At 43.1% G+C, this 20,067-nt stretch overlaps 2 protein-coding genes across 4 annotated transcripts in view; one reads left to right on the top strand and one right to left on the bottom strand.

Annotated features, from left to right (window-relative positions):
• Window positions 1-20,067, bottom strand: part of LOC147019378 (DNA-directed RNA polymerases I and III subunit RPAC2-like) — a 220,622-nt gene that overhangs the window by 16,294 nt on the left and 184,261 nt on the right. The gene's annotated exons all lie outside the window — the stretch shown is intronic.
• Window positions 1-20,067, top strand: part of KIF3A (kinesin family member 3A) — a 198,155-nt gene that overhangs the window by 165,825 nt on the left and 12,263 nt on the right. Inside the window, exon 18 of one of the 3 annotated variants that reach the window (XM_085899850.1) lies at window positions 1-47. This exon is cut by the window's left edge and continues 440 nt beyond it. The exons of 1 other annotated variant lie outside the window; for it this stretch is intronic. The gene's annotated coding sequence lies outside the window, so the exon portion shown is untranslated. Of the gene's footprint in view, window positions 48-20,067 lie in introns of those variants that run through there. One more of the 3 variants, XM_085899851.1, reaches the window with a different exon arrangement.

Below are 20,067 nucleotides of genomic sequence, written 5' to 3'. Positions count from 1 at the left end.
TTCCCCAAACCCCATCCAAATATCAACACCCCACCTTCACTGCTGCCATCTCTTACTTTTCTACCAAGTTTTAACATGTTTTTAAAAAAATTTTTTTTATCTCATTCCTTTGTTTAGAAAATGCTGTAAAAAAAAGAAATGATTGCAAACAGTTGATCTGGTTCACATTTCTAGATCTGTATTTCTAAACATTGTGCAACGTTTGAGAAGCACTTCACATTGGTGGAGATAACCTTTCACCAACTTTAAGAATAATCAGAAAGAAAATGAAGGCAGTAAAAATGAGTTTAACCTGCAACATAATAACCATCTCCGTTGATATGTGTACATCATCCCCATAAACGGAGGTGTGTGACTCAAGTTTAATCACTGACATAATAGTTCTCTGTACAGTGCTATGTACATATTATACTCAGCTTCCCATTGAGTGTATCTTCAGTTCTGGGCAGTCCATTTGTTCATCCAAAATCCAAATCCATTGGGACCATACTCTGTACAGAGCGTCCGCGCTGCTGAAGCAGTGCCCTGGGCTATTGGGCACAACAATGGACGGGTCGCTACCCTCGAACGGCTCAATCATCCCAGCAAGCTGGTACTCATTTTGCCGACCTCAGAAGGATGACAGGCTGAGTCAACTCCACTTGGTATTAATTCAACGGCCAGCGGAATTTTAACTCAAGACCCTATGATCCCAAGCCCACCACCCTGACCATTACTAACCATGAAGCCAATGCTAGGCATATTTGTTAATGCATATTGCAATTTGACGCTAACAGCTCGGTTTTTCAATATGTTAAGTGCTTGAAAAGTTTTATTCAGTGAATAATTTTTTCCCCCATCAAAACCTCACAACAAAAAAAATCATTCTGAGCAATTTCTCCCCTTAAATGTATGCTCTCTTTTTGATGACAGATATTTCTGTTTGGTTAAAGCAGCGAGTTCCCAAACAACGTGATATTAACTTGTGGTGACCAAGTTCCATCACAGAGGACACTGCATTTTCCCAGGTAGTGATAAGCCAACTGTCCAGTCTATATGTACGTTGTGAACATTAAAGATAAAGATCATCCGGTGATATCTTTCAAAAAGAGTCGGCCATTTTGTGCCAAGCACACAAGCCAAAGTCCGTGCTTGGCGTTAGCTGTAAAATTAACACCACCTGCATCGAGGACGTGCAAGAAAGAAGAAAAAAAATTAGAAGTAAATAAGTATGATTGAAAAAAAAAATGGAGCAATAATGAAGAAAGCAGTTAGATAAAGAAAATATATTTTTGCAAGTTGAACAAGGAACACAAAGTCACTGATGTGTGTACACCAGTACACCTCCGTCATAACTTCCTCTCCACATGACCATTCATTAATCATGTCAGAGTTTACCTTTCCATGCATTCAGATGCCATCAACCGCATCCGTTCTTGCCACGAGATGAATGAAAAATCTAATTTGAGGGTCGAAATACTGTCATCCCATTGCATTTATAAAGCCTGCAATAATTATATTGATGGATAGACTTTGAAATAGCAACGAGAATTCCAACTTGGCCGGAGAATTTGTACAAGGCATCCTCCAGTACGTACGCCTTTATGTGTTTTCACACACAGCAACACAAAACCATGTTGCTATGCATGCATTCGAAGAGGACGATTGTAGTTTGGGATTGCCTATGAAAGCTTATTTGGGATTACTATTACTTCCTGAGTTTGTGCAGACTCTTGCTCTGCTATTGTTCTCACACACCAGTTTGCCTTTGAAGTGTCATTCTTACAGTGATGGATGACATCTCAGTTGCTTTTTATAACTATGGAAAACCCTTTCACCTTCGAATTGCTTTACTCATCTTTGGCGTCTTGAAGGAAAAAAAAAAACCAGAAGAGGTGCACTGCTTTGGGAGGAATTCTCACCAATTACTTTTGCACCTCACTGCTCCGTTGGAACACTCCTGAGATGAATTCCAAGTGATGCTAAAAAATTTACAGGATTTTGCTACACTTGGCTACACCTCTCCCTTTCAATAATAAATTGAGTGCAGATGGGGAAGAGTGTGGACAGCAGGGTGAACAGGGTTTTGATTGTAGAGCATGAAGTCTTTTTCTGCAGCTGCGAGTCGGTACTGTGTTATTAACCTTGCGACCGATGAAGGAAAAACAATGATTGGCACAAAGAGAAAAGCGGCTTCCAACAGAAACCCCGTTGTACTTCAGCATCAGTTGTCCTGCTGCTGGTGCAGTCATAACTAAAGGCAGGCCATGGCATTTATTTGCTTTTTGACAAATCGGTGGACCCAACTGCTGCACTCGCTTTTTCAATCAACTCCACACTCTATAATCTCTACAGGTGGGCAGAAAATAAAAATGTGCATGTTCAACAAGTGGGCCAGTTTTATTTGAAGTGTGCAAACGGATCCAGCATCATGATTCTTCCTATATATATGTATATATATATATATATATATATATATATATATATATATATATATATATATATATATATATATATATATATATATATATACATATATATATATATATATATATATATATTTACAAATAAAATTTACTCCTCCTCTGTCCCTAAATGTGTCGAACTCAAACATCCGAGGTCTCCGTTCCAAGCTGACAGATCTCGCAATCCACGCCACTGCAGATAAACTGGACATCATCTGTTTCACAGAATCCTTCCTCCGACAGGACATTCCCGACTCCTTAGTGTCTCTCCCTGGCTATTGTCTCTCTGGTTTGATTGACCTAAACCCCGTCCTGGCAGCAGAGTCGCACTGTACATCAAGAACCTCATTTTTCATTCTGAATCACGTGACCGATGACGTCATCAAAAACATTTCTGTGGAACATTTTTTCCCTAAATGACCCTCAAAATTTTTTTATACTTATCAGAGTTACACATATGCAATTATGATGTCATAATGAAGGCACGTAAGAAGTCTTAAAAAAATCAAACTCATTCCACATGAGGAGTATTTGCGATGTGCCAAGTTTCAATTTTTTCCTTGGTGTGGTATCAGAGATACAGGGGTCCAAAGTTTTTCCGTTTTTCAAACATGGCCCCCACACCACGTGACCTATAATGTCATAATTATTGAAACATTCTGCATGAGTAGTTACTCCTATGGTGAAAATTTCGTCTCAATCCGACAAGCAGTTGTAGAGAAAAACACTAAAGTTCTGTGCAGACAAACAAACAGATAGACAGACAAACGGACCCAAATGCAATACCCTCTCCTCTGGTGAGGGTAATTAAATTAAAGATCAAATTGCAGGAATGATTAACATAACGAGAGGATTACAATGAGTAAAAGAACGGGACAAGTGAACTTGGAAAGAGAGAATTGGAAAACGTTTTCAGTGGCTACAAAGCAATGCTTCCTGAAAAAAAAAAAAACAGTGGAGAAGACTCTCTTTAGCTTCTTCCAGGAGGTTGAAAGGCCTCGAGCTGGTGAACCGACAGCATCAACATCCTCAACATCAACACTAACTCCATCGCCAAGAATAAGTGCAAATAAGAAGCTGGCACGTCCTCTCGTGGAGTTGTCAGCCATGGAGCAAAGTAATTTAACGGTTACATTATATGGCGGCCATTTTAGTTGTTAAAAAAACAACCCAGTATCGAACACGTCCTCCACCATTTCTCGGACATACATTTACCGGTATTGTTCGAACTTGGAAAACATTTAGTGAATGAGTGTTTACATAAGCTCGTCATTTTGTTTCGAGATGACATCCAAGATGGCCGACTGGCGGCCACTTTAGTTGTTTAAAAAAAAAACACTCAAATGTCCTCAAGCATTTCTCAGACATGCATTTACCGATGTTTTCAAACTTAGCACACAGATCATGAATGATGCCTTACATATACACATATTTTTCGCCATCAGACCCAAGATAGCCGACTGGCGACCATTTTAGTTGTAAAAAAAAACCTGATGCTGAACACTTCCTCAACTATTTCTCAGACATGCATTTACGGATGTCGTTCAAACTTAGCACACAGATAATGAATAATGGCTTACATATGCACGTCATTTTTTTGAGATCATTTCCAAGATGGCCAACTGGTGGCCATTTTGTTACTTAAATGTGTCCCCAACCATTTCTCGGACAGGCATGGTCCAATTTTGTTCAAACTTGGCACAAGCAAAGTACACAATGGCATACACTTGCACCTAACTTTATTTTGTGATCTGATCAAAGATGGTCGACTGGTAGAGTGGCGGCCATTTTATTTGTAAATAAATATGGCCTAGCCCTTCAACTCCATACAGCGAAATTACTAAAACAACGGGGGCCCTGACATTTTATGTCTTTTTTTCCTTGTTTACTGGGCGATTCCCTTCTGGTTACCTTCCTGATTAGGGTGTTACTTGAGGTGACATCACGTACCGTGACCTGTACCATTGTCTATTGTGACATTCGTCTTACTATCCATGTGCCTGTTGATGTCTCAGCAATAAAGCTGTATTGTTGCTTATACCACAACTTATCAACATAACATGGTGTAATCGGCTTGAGGAACATTTTGTGCTGCCATGGATGTGTTTTCGTTGTCCTTGGTCAGTTTCAATGGCGGATGAGGATGGATTTCATCGCTGCTCAGGAGCGAAGTCGCCGTGTGTTAATTCTTCCTGCTGTTGCTGGCCAGCGCTATCATTGTGAATTTGGACTTGTTTGACTTCTCGTTCTCCATGCCGATAGTATGGCTGGCAAGAAGCAGCTACATCAAGTGGAGCCAGAAGGAGCCCATGGGAGAATATTTCCTCAGTGTTGGCAGTCAGGAAGGACATGATAGCCTTGCAGGTTGAGCAACAGAAAGCCTACATGGAAGAAACATGCACTCTTCCTGAGGCTGTAATTGAACAATGTCCATAACCTCTCCCAAATGCTGCAGGGGGTCGAGCAAGAAAAGCCTTCTCAGGAGGTGGCTCCTCACGTTGATATGGGCATGCCAAACGTTTCAATGTTACAATCACCACCACTCGCAGAATCCATCAGCTTGAGTGAGTTCAAGGCATGGAAGGAACAGTGGTTGGACTATGTTGCTGTCATAAATCTCGCACAAATGCCAAACTGCCCAAGATCTTGCTGCTCTCCACACAGGCCTTACACTGGACATGCGATCGGTGACAAATAATTCCATCGGTATTGACTTTTCATCGCTGGAGGTCACTGTTGATGACATGCTGGATAGGATTAAACAGTATCTGAGGGAGCAGTGTCACATTGGTTGACTTTCATGAGTGCCAGCAATAGCAAAGTGAGAGCTTCAATTCTTTTTACTGTTCACTTGTGTTGTCCCGGTCAGTTCTGCTCGAACAGGCCTGTGGAATGGAGATAGCCGATCAATCTCCCAGGAGCGACCCAGAGATCACTCACATCTATGATGTTGTGCTTTTGTCTAAGTGAAGCCAAAATCGCGTAGTCTTCCAGAATGTGTTTTGTTGTGTGTGAGGCGGCTTGGCATAGGTTGCAGGTTTCATCAGTGGTGACGTCAAGTCTGTGTTTGTAGCATAAGAGCTGTGGGTGGTGTCCACGTACAAGGTGAACACAATCAGACCTGGAGAGTAGTTGGTCTGGGTCATGGATGGGTGGGGGTTTACTGCCCAGGATACTGTTTGGGCATCGTTTTTTTATTGCATTTATGGTGTTGTGGGTGTGGATGTGTTTTGTGTTGTTTCCGTTGTTCATTGGGGGGGATGTTTTGGAGGATGTCACTGTTGTGTTTTTGTGGTGTTGCTTTCATGTATCTAGGGGCCTGTGGGTGGTTGTACATGTAATGCCAAGGGTGATTTGGGTTGGCACTTGCCATTGCAAGGAACTGTGCACCACTCATGTCCAAGTGCTCTTACTGTTCACTTGAAGAGACAACTGAGAACTGTGACCTGGATAAGATGTTGGTTGACCAGCAATTTGTCATCAGAGTTATCACCAGAATTACAGATTCTGAGCTCAGACAGTGGCTCATGGCTGAGTGCAACTTGAGACTACAGAGGACACTGGGCATTGCCCGAAGTGCTTAGGCCAGCAAGAGGGCAGTTGACATGTTGTCAGACAGGCAAAGCTGACCTGTTGTGGTCAAGACCACCAAGCAGCCAGTTCGTCACAACAGCCAGTCACGTGACAGGCGTGGCAATTGTGATAACTGCACCCACAGTGATCAGAAGAGTTGTCTGCACAAAATAAGAAGTGGCACAAGTGTTCCGATTATCGGACACTTCACTCATGTGTCGGAAACCACAGGTCCGATCTGCTCCCCAGTCACACCATGGTTCAGCAACAGCTGTTCAGCACATAGTCCTGTTTGCAGCCACTGTGCAGCAAATGAACCGACATCCACCACTGTGAATATGTGTTGACATCTCAGATTGTGACGGCGATCTTCATGGCACGCTCATTGCCCTGACGGATACGGGGGCTGCCATAATTATTGGCTCTTCTAATTTGCTGCTGCATATCCATCCCAATAACCTGGATGACACAGATGACCTCCAGGTTATGAATACTGATGGTGCTGCCATGTCGTGCTTGAGCACCAGGCACATCTTTCTCCAATAGGATGCTCAGTCTGTCCGTGAGACTGTGTACGATTGTGATGGAGTGAGCACTCCATGCATTGTAGGATACTTGCTGAATGATCTGCATTGGGGCAACTGTGGTCATTCGACATCGACCACCAATGACATCATGTACATGAATGCTGTGTCCACGACGGACAGCGTCATGCCTAGTAGTGAACAACTGGGAAAGATTTGTGATGATTTGATGACGGTGTTCGCCGACATGTTTTCCACCAACGGTGGTGTCTAAGTGGAGATGGGTCTGTCCCATGATGGGTGGGGAGATATAAATTCATATACAGAAGGGCGCTATCCCATTCCAGGTGAGAAAAGCGCATTCTCTGGCCTTGGCTTGGAGGTATACAGTTAAAGCAGAACTCAATGACATGGTGCTCAATGGAATCATTGCACTCATAGACAGCGAACCATTGGATTGGTGTCACCCACTTGTAGTCTCTCCGAAGCCGCAAGGGAGCATGCGGATGTGTACTGATCTCTGCATACTGAACCACAATATCAGGAGGTCCGTGTACCCTTTGATAACCCTAGTGGATCCAGTATTGTACATCTTGGGTTCGAGCAAGTACATGACTTGATACGATGTCGCAAAAGGCTACTGGCAGGTTCCTTTGAACCCTGATTGTCAACTTCTCACGGTATTTATGACATCGTGGGGCTGGTACAAATATCTCCGTGCACCGATGGGTCTGAACGTCAGTTGGGATGAGTACTGTTACAGGGGTGACATTGCGCTGAAAGGACTCGACCACACTGTGAAAGTGGTGGACAACGTGCTGACGCACAGTGATTCATTCGCTGGACGCTTGAACAATGTACCAGAGGTACTTCTGTGATGTCGCGAACATAATATTATGCTCAAGCTGCGTAAAATTCAGTTGGCCCAGGAAAGTGTGATGTTTTGTTGGTGCGTTATCAACCGGAATGTTGGTGCTTCCGATCCCGAGAAGGTGTGCAATGTCGCAGATTTTCTCACACCGACTATTGTGACTGCTCGATGTTCATTTGTTGGACTTGTGCACCAGCTAGATAGTTTCACTATTGGAGTCGCATCGGCATCAGATACTCTGCGAAGTCTGTTGAAGAAAGGTTCAATATTCGAGTGGATGCCAGATCATGATGCAGTGTTTTGCACCATGAAACATGCACTGGCATCACTGCCTGTTTTGGCACATTTTTCCCTGGGCTGCCTCTGATTTTCCAGACGGTACATGTCTAGGCTCAGCGGACTTGGATACATATTGATACAACGACATGGGGGTTCATGGAAACTTGTGCAATGTGGTTCCCGCTACTTAAATAATGTCGAGTCTTGGTATGCTATGATTGAGCTTGAGGCATTGGCTATCTTGGTCCGCGTCCAAATGCAGGTGGTATCTCCTCGGTCTGCACACGTTCGATCTCGTGATTGATCACAGGCCGTTGGTGCCTAACTTCACTATCTACACTTTGGATGCAATTGAAAACCCACGGTTGCAGCATATCGTCGAGAAAATGACGCTCTACATCTTCCCCACCGCCAACAGAAGGGCTCAGATCACACTATATCGGACGCGTTGTTTTGTCATCCTGTGGATGTCCCAATGGAGGGTGACGAGGAGGCTGCAGTGGCCCTCCAACGTGATGTGTGACAGGTCATCATATCGGCTGTGACGTTCGTCATTAATGAGCAGCTGACATTGCATGATCCCGTCCTAGACTGTCTGCGAGAGCACGTGCACTGCGACGTTGAGTATCGTATTCTATCCGACACGATCCGCAGTGGATTCCCATTGAATTGTGCCAATTGTCGACTAAAGCAGTACTTCAGAATTTGTGATCAGTTGTCTGTGGACAAAGATCTTGTGCGATATGTTCACCGCATCGTGCGGTGAACGGCAGCACGCATGGGTGTGCTCGACAAGCTTCACGCCTTTCACCAAGGATTGGAATGGATGAACACACTCATGTGGCGACTTTCAAGAGTGTATGACCAGCCAGTAGGAGGAGCCGCTCATTTCTGAACCTCCTCTAGAACGTGTGTTTGAGGACACATCTGCTGATCTATTCTCACATGCCGGAAAGTTTAACTTTGTCTATGTTGACCGTTTGTCCAGTTAGCCGTGTCTGTTTGTTTGTTCATACTCCGACATCACGGGATGTCATGAGGGCCATGCGGTCCTTCTTTGTGGATGTCATGGTCCCCGTTTGTTTACACTCTGACGGGGGTTCCTAGTTCGCCTCGCATGAGTTAGTAAAATTTCTGGGGCGGTGAGGGGTCCATCATGACGTTCACACTGCATCTAACGCTGCATCTAACGACCACGCCGAGGCCGCCGTCAAGGCAATGAAAACCTTGGTGGCTAAGACAATGCACAACGGCGTACTCGATGATGATGACTTTTGCAGATGACTGTTGGAATGCTGCAACACTCCTCTGGACATGGGCCACTCCCCAGCACAGGTTGTGTTCGGCCATCCGAAACGTACCGCAGTGCTCGGATTTCATCATGTGTTTGCTGCTGAGTGGCAGACAGCCGTGGATGAGTGACGTGAAGGCCACCACACTGCACACAAAAACCAGCGCATATTATGACAAGACTGTAAAGGCATTGAAATCACTCCGGATCAGTACGGACATATCTATCCAGGATCATGATACTAAACTATGGTACAAGGCATGTATCATCATCGGTATCGGACGGTGTCGTGACTTCTACATCAAACTGCCATGAGGCTCGGTCTACTGGAGAAACTGCTGTTATCTCCGTCTGCATTATCAGCACCTTGTGCCTGATGTGCAACCCATCGGTGCCAAGGAGCCACCTACTGGTGAGAAGGAGCCATCTACCAGCGACAAGAAACAACCCCACAGCCCCCCACCTAAGAGCCGGGTCAAGTTTTATGTACTCTCTGGACACTGCTCGCAATGAGCAGCCACACACGCGAATCTCGACGATGCCTGAGTTCAATACCTGAACTCATGTCCCAGTTCAAATTACTCTTGTTTAGCGTTTGCTTGTTTAGCATTTGCATGACATTTGTTTACATATATGCGCAATCTCGTCATCGCTCTTCGACGTGGTATTTTGTATGACACAAACACTATACATTGCATCCCGTAACTTTGAAAGGGAAAGGGGAGGTGTGGGATTCCATTTGGGGTTACCTTCCAGGTTAGGGTGATTACTAGATGTGACATCACGTACCAGTATGTATCATCACGTGGTACATCACGTACAGGTTAGATGACCTGTACCAGTATGTAACGTGACATCCATCTTGCTGTCGATCTGCCTATTGATGATGTCTCAGCAATAAAGCTGTGTTGTTGCTTATACCATGACTTGTCAACATAACTGGATCCCGAAAATGCGTAAAAAATCCTTGTAAGGTGTGTGTGTGTGTGTGTGTGTGTGTGTGTGTGTGTGTGTGTGTGTGTGTGTGTGTGTGTGTGTGTGTGTGTGTGTGTGTGTGTGTGTGTGTGTGTGTGTTCATTAACATGAAACCTGGCAGCGTGAAACTTTGCATGCATACTAAGAAAACTCCAAGGAAGTGCATGACTGAAAATTTGGTGTTTGGGTTAATTAAAACACCCCTTTTGAACATAATTAATGGCCTTATTTAATTATATCCTTTATCAGGCACATCCTCAGTCACCACTCACTATGAGGTCTGAAACCGCCATGTTTTTTTTGGCCTGCTCAACCATGACGCAACGATTTCTTAACGATAAATCTTTTTTTTCACTTTATTCACTAATATTATCGAATGCCTGTTCATCATAGCTATGAATCGCTGTATTCATCGCTTTTGTAAGTGCTATAGTTTTCAAGTTATGAACTTGGAGCGATTTTCACGCATCACATGATGCAATTTTCCACGATGTCCTCTCACAGACTAAATAAAGTATATCATCAAAATATCATTTCGGTTTTGAGGATCGGACATATACCGGATTAAATAAGTGTCGAAATCTTGAGTGAAATTTGAAAATTTAAAGAAATAATGAGTCTTATAACTAAGTTGATATTCCTATTTACTTTAAGCAAGCAAGGCTATGTTCCCTCCTTCTCCATACATAAACAAGAAAATGTGGAATTTCCAAAGCATTAAACTTATCTTTTTGTACTGTTTGGAAAATTATATTGAGTGAATGAACCGTTCAGCTGTGGAAATTGAAACTTTACCACACGTTACATGACCCTGTGATATTGCGGTTACGACGTATTTTGTGGTCAGAAGTCAACATCGGCCAATTTTCTAAAATCTTCAATTTTCATCCATTTGACTAGAAATTTGAAGAGGATTGCATGACAAGTCACTGAATCCAATCACCAACTATTTTTGAGGTCAACATAGGCCAAAAGGTCAACATTGGCCGTATTTCTGAAATTTTCAATTTTCATTTGATTAACTTGAAATTTGAAGAGGTCAAGGTCAACATGGACCGCAATTTTCATCGAATTCACTTGATATTTGAAGAGGATTTGCATATTTGTTCACTGAATTAAACTACCAATTATTGTTAACATCAACCTAATCCAAAAGGTCAACATAGGCCAAATTTCTGAAATTGTCAATTTTCATCTGATTGACTTGAAATTTGAACATTTTCATTTCACTTCACTTAATTTAACCAAGTCTTTATGAGGTCAACCTCGGCTAAAATGTCAACATATTTAAAATGCCAGAATTGCTAAAATTGTCAATTCTCATACAATTGACTTGAAATTTGAACAGGATTTGCACATTTGGTCATTGAATTCAACGACCAATTATGTTTACCCTCGACGTAAGCCAAAATGTCAACATTGACCGAATTTATAAAATCCTCAATTTTCATCTTATTGACTTGAAATTTGAACAGGATTTCCACATTGAACCACCAATTATTTTTGAACAGCTCACTAAATTCAACCACCAACTATTTTTGAGGTCAACATTGGCCGTATTTCTGAAATTGTCAATTTTCAATTGATTGACTTGAAATTTGAAGAGGATTTACACATTCAGTCATCGAATTCAACTACCAATTAATTTTGATGTCAACCTCGGTCAAAATCGGCCGGAATTTCTAAAATTGTCAATTTTCATCCGATTGACTTGAAATTTGAACAGAATTTTCATATCACCTCACTCAATTCAACCACCAATTATTTTTTGATGTCAACATAAACCAAAAGGTTAATATAGGCCAAATTTCTAAAATCCCCAATTTTCATCCGTTTGACTAGAAATTTGAACAGGATTTGCATAACAATTTCATATTGGTCTGGCAGCCATATTTTATCAAAGGGAAAATCTTTGTAAGAGAAATTGCTTAACCAATCAATGCAAAATTTAACTAATTGATCAACTAACCATGGGAAATATGGTTTGATAAAGATGATCCTATTGGTCACGTGGTCTGGCAGCCATATTGGTTCGAAGAAAAAAAAAAACTTAAAAACAAAAAAGTTGGCTCGCACCAAGTCCTCCCCAAGACTGTGTGGGGTACGTATTCCATGAATACCATCTAGTTTGTTTGTTACTTGCAAAATCGAAGATTTTTCAAGTATATTGGTGAGTCGATTTCGTTATTCTGTCCGTCTGTCTGTCTGTTTGCCTCGTGTTGGCTTAATGTTTTGGGTGGTGGGTTTGGGTTCGCAGGGTCCTTGGCTGTTGAATTAATACCTTGGCTGTTGAAATTTTTAGTTCAAATCCTGCTTGGCTGTTGAAATAATACCAGGTGTGGTTGACTCTATGCCTGGTGTTTGCTTAATGGTTCGGGTGGTGGGCTTGGGATCCCAGGATCCTGAGTTCAAATCCCACTCAGCTGTTGAATTAATACCAGGTGGGGTTAACTCAACCTGTCATCCTTCCGAGGTCGGCAAAATGAGTGCCAGCATGCTGGTCTACTGTGTCGGAGTGGCGACCCATCCAAGATTGTGCCCAATAGCCAAGGAGACTGCTTCGGCAGCTTCAGCGCTCTGCACAGAGTCTGGTCCCAATGGGTGGATGTCTGTCCGTTTGCCTGTCTGTCTGTTTATCACCTTCAGGTTACAAATTTAAACTGATCTTCATGAAACTTAACCGCATGGTAGAGTTTGTCATGAGGAAGAAGCCTATTATTTTTGAGGTCCAAAGGTCAACATAGGCCAAAGGTCAACAACTTAGGGGAGTTTTCTAAAATCCTCAATTTTCATCCGAATGACTTGAAATTGACTTCAGTATTTATATTTCAGGTCACTGAATTCAACCAGCCAATTATTTTTTGAGTTCAAATTTGTTTTATGGATTTTTCAAGTGTCCTGCTCTGCATGACGTCTTCTTATTGTTTGTTTGTCTATATATTTCAAAAACTACAAAAAATACTGAACCAAATCCAACCATATTTTGCACGTTGCCCAAATATGTTTTCTGTCTGGGTAGTGGATCCAGGGGGTATTGAGGAGGAGTTCAGCGTGTGGGGAAGACCTCAATTCTGTCCATGTAAATGTGTATCATATCTTTCCGCCTGGTGATATCCGGTATTAGAAATCTTCTTCTTATATCAGGAAAGTTTAAACAACTTAATATCTATTATGGTGATATTGAAATCCGAGTGAGAATAATTCGAAATTTCCAAAATGTTTCGTTTCACTCATTTTAAGGAGAGGTTCAAATCAAAGAACCCAACATGAAGCTTCATTGTGAAGCAGAAGTGACAAACCAAAACATCCATCACTCGCGTCATATATAAGCAGCAAGGATGGATGAAAAGGTGATGTCAGCTGTCTTGCAAGAGAATGGAAGATGCCCTCGGCAAAATGATAGACTAAATGGAGCAGAATTTTTTGAAGTACATTATGCTGTTTTGACTAAATCCATCAGCAAAGTGATGGGTAAAAATGTCGAGCATTCGTGAATGGAGATGCATGATGCAGGTAAATGAAATGTTCCATAGTAGAGTCATGTGTTGTGATTGTACACTGTGATTAGTTGTCACGCAAACAATGAGACGGCAACCACATCTGCAGGACAATAAGAGTATAGACGGTGATATAATTGTAGTGTGCTGAGTACCATAATTCCGGGGAAGGAAATATCGCATGACGTGCAAATTGAAATCAAAGTATTAGTGGAGGCTACTCGATCCATGTGACAGATTGCAGCCCAACTTCTTGTTTCAACAGCAGCTGTAAAATTCGGAGGATGATGCACAAAACTTGTACTGTTGGATGTATGCTAAACTGGTGCTGTTGGGGGTATGCTAAACTGGTATTGTTGGAAATCCTGGTCCTGTTGGAGGTATGCTAAACTGGTACTGCCGGATGTATGCTAAACTGGTACTGCTGGATGTATGCTAAACTGGTACTGCCGGATGTATGCTAAACTGGTACTGCTGGAGGTATGCTTAACTGGTACTGCTGGATGTATGCTAAATCGGTGTTGTTGGAGGTATGCTAAATTGGTGCTGTTGGAGGTGTACAAAATTGGCAGTGTTGGAGGTATGCTAAACTGGTGCTGTTGGAGGTATGCTAAACTGTTACTGTTGGAAGTATGCTAAACTGGTGCTGTTGGAGGTGTACAAAATTGGTACTGTTGGAAGTATGCTAAACTGGTGTTGTTGGAAATCCTAGTACTGTTACTGTTGGAGGTGTGCTAAACTGGTGCTGTTGGAGGTATGCTAAACTGGTGCTGTTGGAGGTATGCTAAACTGGTACTGTTGGAGGTATGCTAAACTGGTGCTGTTGGAGGTATGCTAAACTGGTGCTGTTGGAGGTATGCTAAACTGGTGCTGTTGGAGGTATGCTAAATTGGTGCTGTTGGAAGTATGCTAAATTGGTGCTGTTGGAGGTGTGCAAAATTGGTAGTGTTGGAGGTATGCTAAACTGGTGCTGTTGGAGGTATGCTAAACTGGTGCTGTTGGAGGTATGCTAAACTGGTGCTGTTGGAGGTATGCTAAACTGGTACTGTTGGAGGTATGCTAAACTGGTGCTGCTGGATGTATGCTAAACTGGTGCTGTTGGAGGTATGCTAAATTGGTGCTGTTGGAGGTATGCTAAATTGGTGCTGTTGGAGGTGTGCTAAATTGGTGCTGTTGGAGGTATGCTAAATTGGTGCTGTTGGAGGTATGCTAAATTGGTGCTGTTGGAGGTATGCTAAATTGGTGCTGTTGGAGGTATGCTAAATTGGTGCTGTTGGAGGTGTGCAAAATTGGTAGTGTTAGAGGTATGCTAAACTGGTACTGTTGGAAGTATGCTAAACTTGTATTGTTGGAAATCCTAGTACTGTTGGAAGTGTGCTAAACTGGTGCTGTTGGAGGTATGCTAAACTGGTGCAGTTGCAGTATGCTAAACTGGTGCTGTTGGAGGTATGCTAAACTGCTGCTGTTGGAGATATGCGAAACTGGTGCTGTTGGAGGTATGCTAAGCTGGTGTTGTTGGAGATGTGCTGAACTGGTGTTGTTGGAGGTGTGCTAAACTGGTGCTGTTGGAGGTATGCTAAACTGGTACTGTTGGAGGTATGCTAAACTGGTGCTGTTGGAGATATGCTAAACTGGTGCTGTTGGAGGTATGCTAAACTGGTGTTATTGGAGGTGTGCTGAACTGGTGTTGTTGGAGGTGTGCTAAACTGGTGCTGTTGGAGGTATGCTAAACTGGTGCTGTTGGAGGTATGCTAAACTGGTGCTGTTGGAGGTATGCTAAACTGGTGCTGTTGGAGGTATGCTAAACTGGTGTTGTTGGAGGTATGCTGAACTGATGCTGTTGGAGGTATGTTAAACTGGTATTGTTGGAAATAATTCTAAAGTGCTATTGTTGAAATCCTGGTACTGTTGGAGGTGTGCTAAACTGGTGCTGTTGTCGGTTGGAGTTATGCTAAACTGAAACGACCTGTCCAATTTACATTTGCTTCCAACCAAGTAAAGTTCAACAAAGGCAAGCCATCTTAGACTGACGATGATCCAGAGAAGTTATTGATGCAGGTCGACTTTTCAGAAAACTATACCTGTACTGCACAAGATGCAATCCAAAGTTTTTATTGCCAACAGAAACAAGTTAGTTAATTCACTGTTGTCTGCTGGCACTCAGGGCAGCTGTATTCTGGTGTTCTGACCTCAGACAACCTGACACATTCAAAGGAGACAGTAATCGCTTACATAGAAAAACACTGGAAAACCTTCCACCAACTGTCAAATATGTCTTTCCATGTGGTCTGATGGACCATGGTCACAGTTCAAAAACCCTTATGTGGCAGCATATATTCCTTGACTGCAAGGAAAACATGGAGTAAAGATAAAGTGGAATTTCTTTGCCACATCCCATGGAAAGAGCCTTGTCGATGGAATTGGTAGTGCAGTGAAGAGGAAAGTGCTTCCAAGAAAGCACACTGTGCAAAATGCGCAAAGTTTTGTGAAAGTTGCAGCTGGAATGCCAAATGTTGAAGTTACAGAATTATCACCCAACGACATTGCCAAGGGGAACGAACTCTTGAAGCTTACTGATGTGTTCGAGAAGGCTTCACCTGTCCAAAATGTTGCGCACATTCTTCACTTTGGGTTTTCCCCTGAGAATAATGCTACTACTTTGTCAAGTCTTCTGACTAAGGACATGGGCACTTATAAACACACAACTGATAATGAGCCACCAAACATGACAATTGATGGAGGCCACTGGTATGTGGTTGAGTACGAATGGGAATGTTTCCAGGGGTAGTGACTGAAAGTGACATCCAGAATTATTTCAAGGTGTCTGATGGAAGCAGCAGGAGTGAACTGAAAGTGGCTCAGCCCATAGGATGAAATCTTTTATCCCATGGACAAAATGGTTGCCAAGCTGGCAATGCCAGAAACAGCAAACATTCATGGACATTTCAAGTTTGCAACAAAATTCTGGAGATATTTAGAGAGCTTTCTGACATTTCAGTCACAAGTGTGTCTTTCATGTTGTTTTATGAGTTATCTTTACTGCATTAAAGTCATGCCCTGTTGAGTTCAAGGCAATTGACAAATGCAACAACTTTTCAGTCTTGACACGTTTTGAGTACTTGGGAATTGAATCCCAAGTGTGACACTAATTGATCAGGATGGTCATATGTTGTCGTGTACAGTATTTCCCATCATTATACAATCAGCAGTTTGTTCAGTTAGTATTCACATGGTTTGTGTCCATTAAATTTGATGATCCTTTGATTTCACATATACAGATGGAAGACTTTGTACAGGGATAGAAACATGGGTTGAAGTCACACAGCAGAGGACATGACTTGTACATGATGTAAATTTTGGCAACAGTTTTACCCAAATCCACTACAAACAGGTGCATGTCTCGAAACGATGTGAAAAGTCAAAAACTAAGGCGAGCCAACAAAGTTGTTGCACATTTTATGTTGATGGACAAATCGTAATGATAGGTTCTGTCACACAAGTTACCATCTTTCTTGCTCTGGCTCCCGGTCCTCAATCCAGTTTGATTCCTGGTATTACTTTTGATAACATTTAGATATTGGTAATTCACCGTATCATTCACAAGTTTGTACTGTTCTCCACTTGAGGAAACTTTTCAAACAAAGAAGTGTTGTTTTTTGGTGTGTCCTCATTCCGAAATGTAAGTTACCGTGACTTCCACTCCTGCCACATGCACATCTTTGGGAATTGTAGTGCAGCCATCCTTTAGTCTGGTAGGCCTGGCAGGTGAAACACACTGAGAGTCCAAGTCAAATTGAATGTGAGCAAAATGAATTTTCTGAAATGACTTAAAATGTAACATGAGTTACCATAGAATTGCCCTAAACTGGAACTGTTGGAGGTATGTCAAACCAGTATTGCTGGAGGTATGCTAAACTGGTATTGTTGGAGATACTGGTATTATTGGAGGTATGCTAAACTGGTATTGTTGGAAATACTGGTATTATTGGAGGTATGCTAAACTGGTATATATATATATATATATATATATATATATATATATATATATATATATATATATATATATATATATATATATATATATATATATTTGTATACCTTGTCGATGCTCGTATGAGAGCGAACACACAACGCACAGCAAGGGGGCATGAGACAAGAGGGGCGGGAGTGGGAGGGACAAAACAGTGGGGAACAGACACATGAGGAGATCTGTGGAAAGGAGAGGGATGTGGGCAGGGAACATGGGGTAAACAAGATGGACACTAAAGGGACTTTCAGGAAGGAAAGCAGGGGAATTGAAGGAAGTGGGCTTGGGTGGATTATCGGGGGGTAGAAAAGATCGAGGATTTGGATGGGGGATGATAAGAGGTGGTGGTGAACAACTGTTTTGAAAGCCTGGAGGGAAGAATGGGAAAGAATAGAGTGAGGGAGTTTATTCCAAAGGCGGGAAAAAAGAGGAATTAAATGAAAGAGTGAAGGTGAGCAGTGATTTTGGTAGTTTTAGCAGAAGGGGGTTGTTGGCAGACCTTGAGCGCCCTGTGGAAATGTGGTGGGGACAAATCGCAGAGAGAGCAGGGGGGTCAAGGCTGGAGAGGAGACGGGAGAAGACAGAAAGACCACCGACCAACCTGCGGTGATTGAGTGAGAGGCCCAAAGACTCAGCTTCATTGCGGGAGATGCCGATGATCCTAAATGCCCTGGTTTCGACAGCATGAAGCCGAGAAAGGTGGGAGGCAGGAGCACCAGCCCAGAGGGGAGAGCAGTACTCCATCAGGCTACGGACAAAAGCTTTGTCAGTGGTCAGGAGCTCAAGAGGGCCGAGGAAGGACTTTGCACGACGGAGGATTCCCAGTCGGCGACTGGCTTTGGAGGCGAGGTTGGAAATGTGACTTTCCCAGCAAAGGTCATGGCAGATATTGAGACCCAGAAGCTTGAAAGAAAAGACTTCTTCCAGAGGATTGTTGAGAAAGTGGATGAGGGTGTTTTCTCAACGGTCCTTTCGAAGAGACATAGTGAGAGTGTGAGATTTGTCTGGATTGAAAGACATGTTCCACATGTTGGACCAGTTTGTGATTTTATCCAGATCTGCAGTGAGCGAAGAAGCTGCTGCTTGCCGGTCTGAGGGATGACCGATGGTACGGCAGAGGGTGGAGTCATCAGCAAAGAGAAAGAGGATTTTCCAGAGAGTGGGAGAGATCATTGATGAAAACCAGAAAAAGAACAAGCCCCAGAACGCTACCTTGAGGAACTCCAGCCTGCACAGGAAGAGGGGATGAAAGAACTCCATTTAGGGCCACACGTTGACTGTGACAGGAGAGGAAGTCTGCGAGCCATGAGTGGAGATGGCCTTGAATACCATGGGAAGAGAGTTTGGTGAGTAGGGCAGGGTGCCAGACTGTGTAAAAAGCACGTGATATGTCCAGGGATATGGCTCGGATTTCCTGTCTGGCATTGAGGACCTCCACCCATTGATGGGAGAGCAGAAGCAGCATATCCAGGGTAGAGTGACCTGGTCTGAAACCAAATTGATGATCGGAAATCAAGCCATTGGAGAAGAGGAAGGATTTCATGTCTGAAGCGATGATGGATTCCATAACCTTGCTGACGATTGGGAGAAGGCTGATTGGTCTGCAGTTGCAGGGATCTGTTTTTGCACCTTTTTTATGCAGGGCAGTGATGTTTGCAAATTTCCGAGCAGATGGGAGATGACCTTGAGCAAATGAGAGGGTGAATAGAACAGAGAGAGGGTGAGCAAGAGCAAAAGAGCAGGCTTTGAGGACACGTGGGCTGATGCCATCTGGACCGGTTGCAGAATCTGAGTCGAGGTTTGAAAGCAAGCTCTCCACCTTGTTAGGAGAAAAGGACACAGAGTCCAGGGACAGTTGGGTGCGACTGGGTGAGGTGGGTAGAGAAAGTGATGGGTTTATGACACAAGATTTAGCTGCAAACACCGAGTTTAGGCATTCAGCTTTTTCACGTGCGGTATCAGCAGTGCGGCCATTTGAGGTAAGGGAGGGATGGAGGGGGAACATACACCAGAAACAGATTTGATGAAACACCACCAGGATTTTGAGGAGGGAGAGAGGTTTGAGAGTTCAGACTTGAGATGAGAAAGATGTTGTTTTCTGGCTCTCCTGAGGGTAGATACACACTTGTTCCGAGCTTTGTGGAAGGAACTGAGATTGCCCTCAGTTGGGTTTGCTTTCCATGAGGTAAAGGCAAGTTGTTTCAGGACAACTGCCTCACCACAAGCTTCAGTAAACCTAGGGCGGGAGGAAGGGTAGGGCAACTGAAGACGAGAGGGGATAAATCTGTGCATGAGGGAGAGCACGTTTCTTTGAAAGAATTCCCAGGATGAGTTGATGTTTGAGAAAGTAGTGATAGGAGACCAGTCTATAAGTTTGATGGCTGCTTGGAGACCCTGCCAGTCGGCTTGAGTGAAATGCCAGACTCGATGGCGGTGAGGTGGTTCTCTGATAACAGCCAGAGAGATGTCCACTTTGACAAGGACATGGTCAGAAGAACCGATTGGAGAGGAGGAAGAGCAGCAGATATTGTCAGGGAAATTTGTCAAAATCAGATCCAGAGGAGATGGAGTACCATTGGTTGAGAT

Source organism: Eptatretus burgeri, chromosome 10, assembly GCF_056783735.1.
Source record: "Eptatretus burgeri isolate ZD-2024b chromosome 10, Ebu_testis_v1, whole genome shotgun sequence".
Taxonomy (NCBI): Eukaryota; Metazoa; Chordata; class Myxini; order Myxiniformes; family Myxinidae; genus Eptatretus; species Eptatretus burgeri.
Note: the sequence above shows the minus strand (reverse complement) of the source record. Positions and strands in the feature narration are given on the sequence as shown.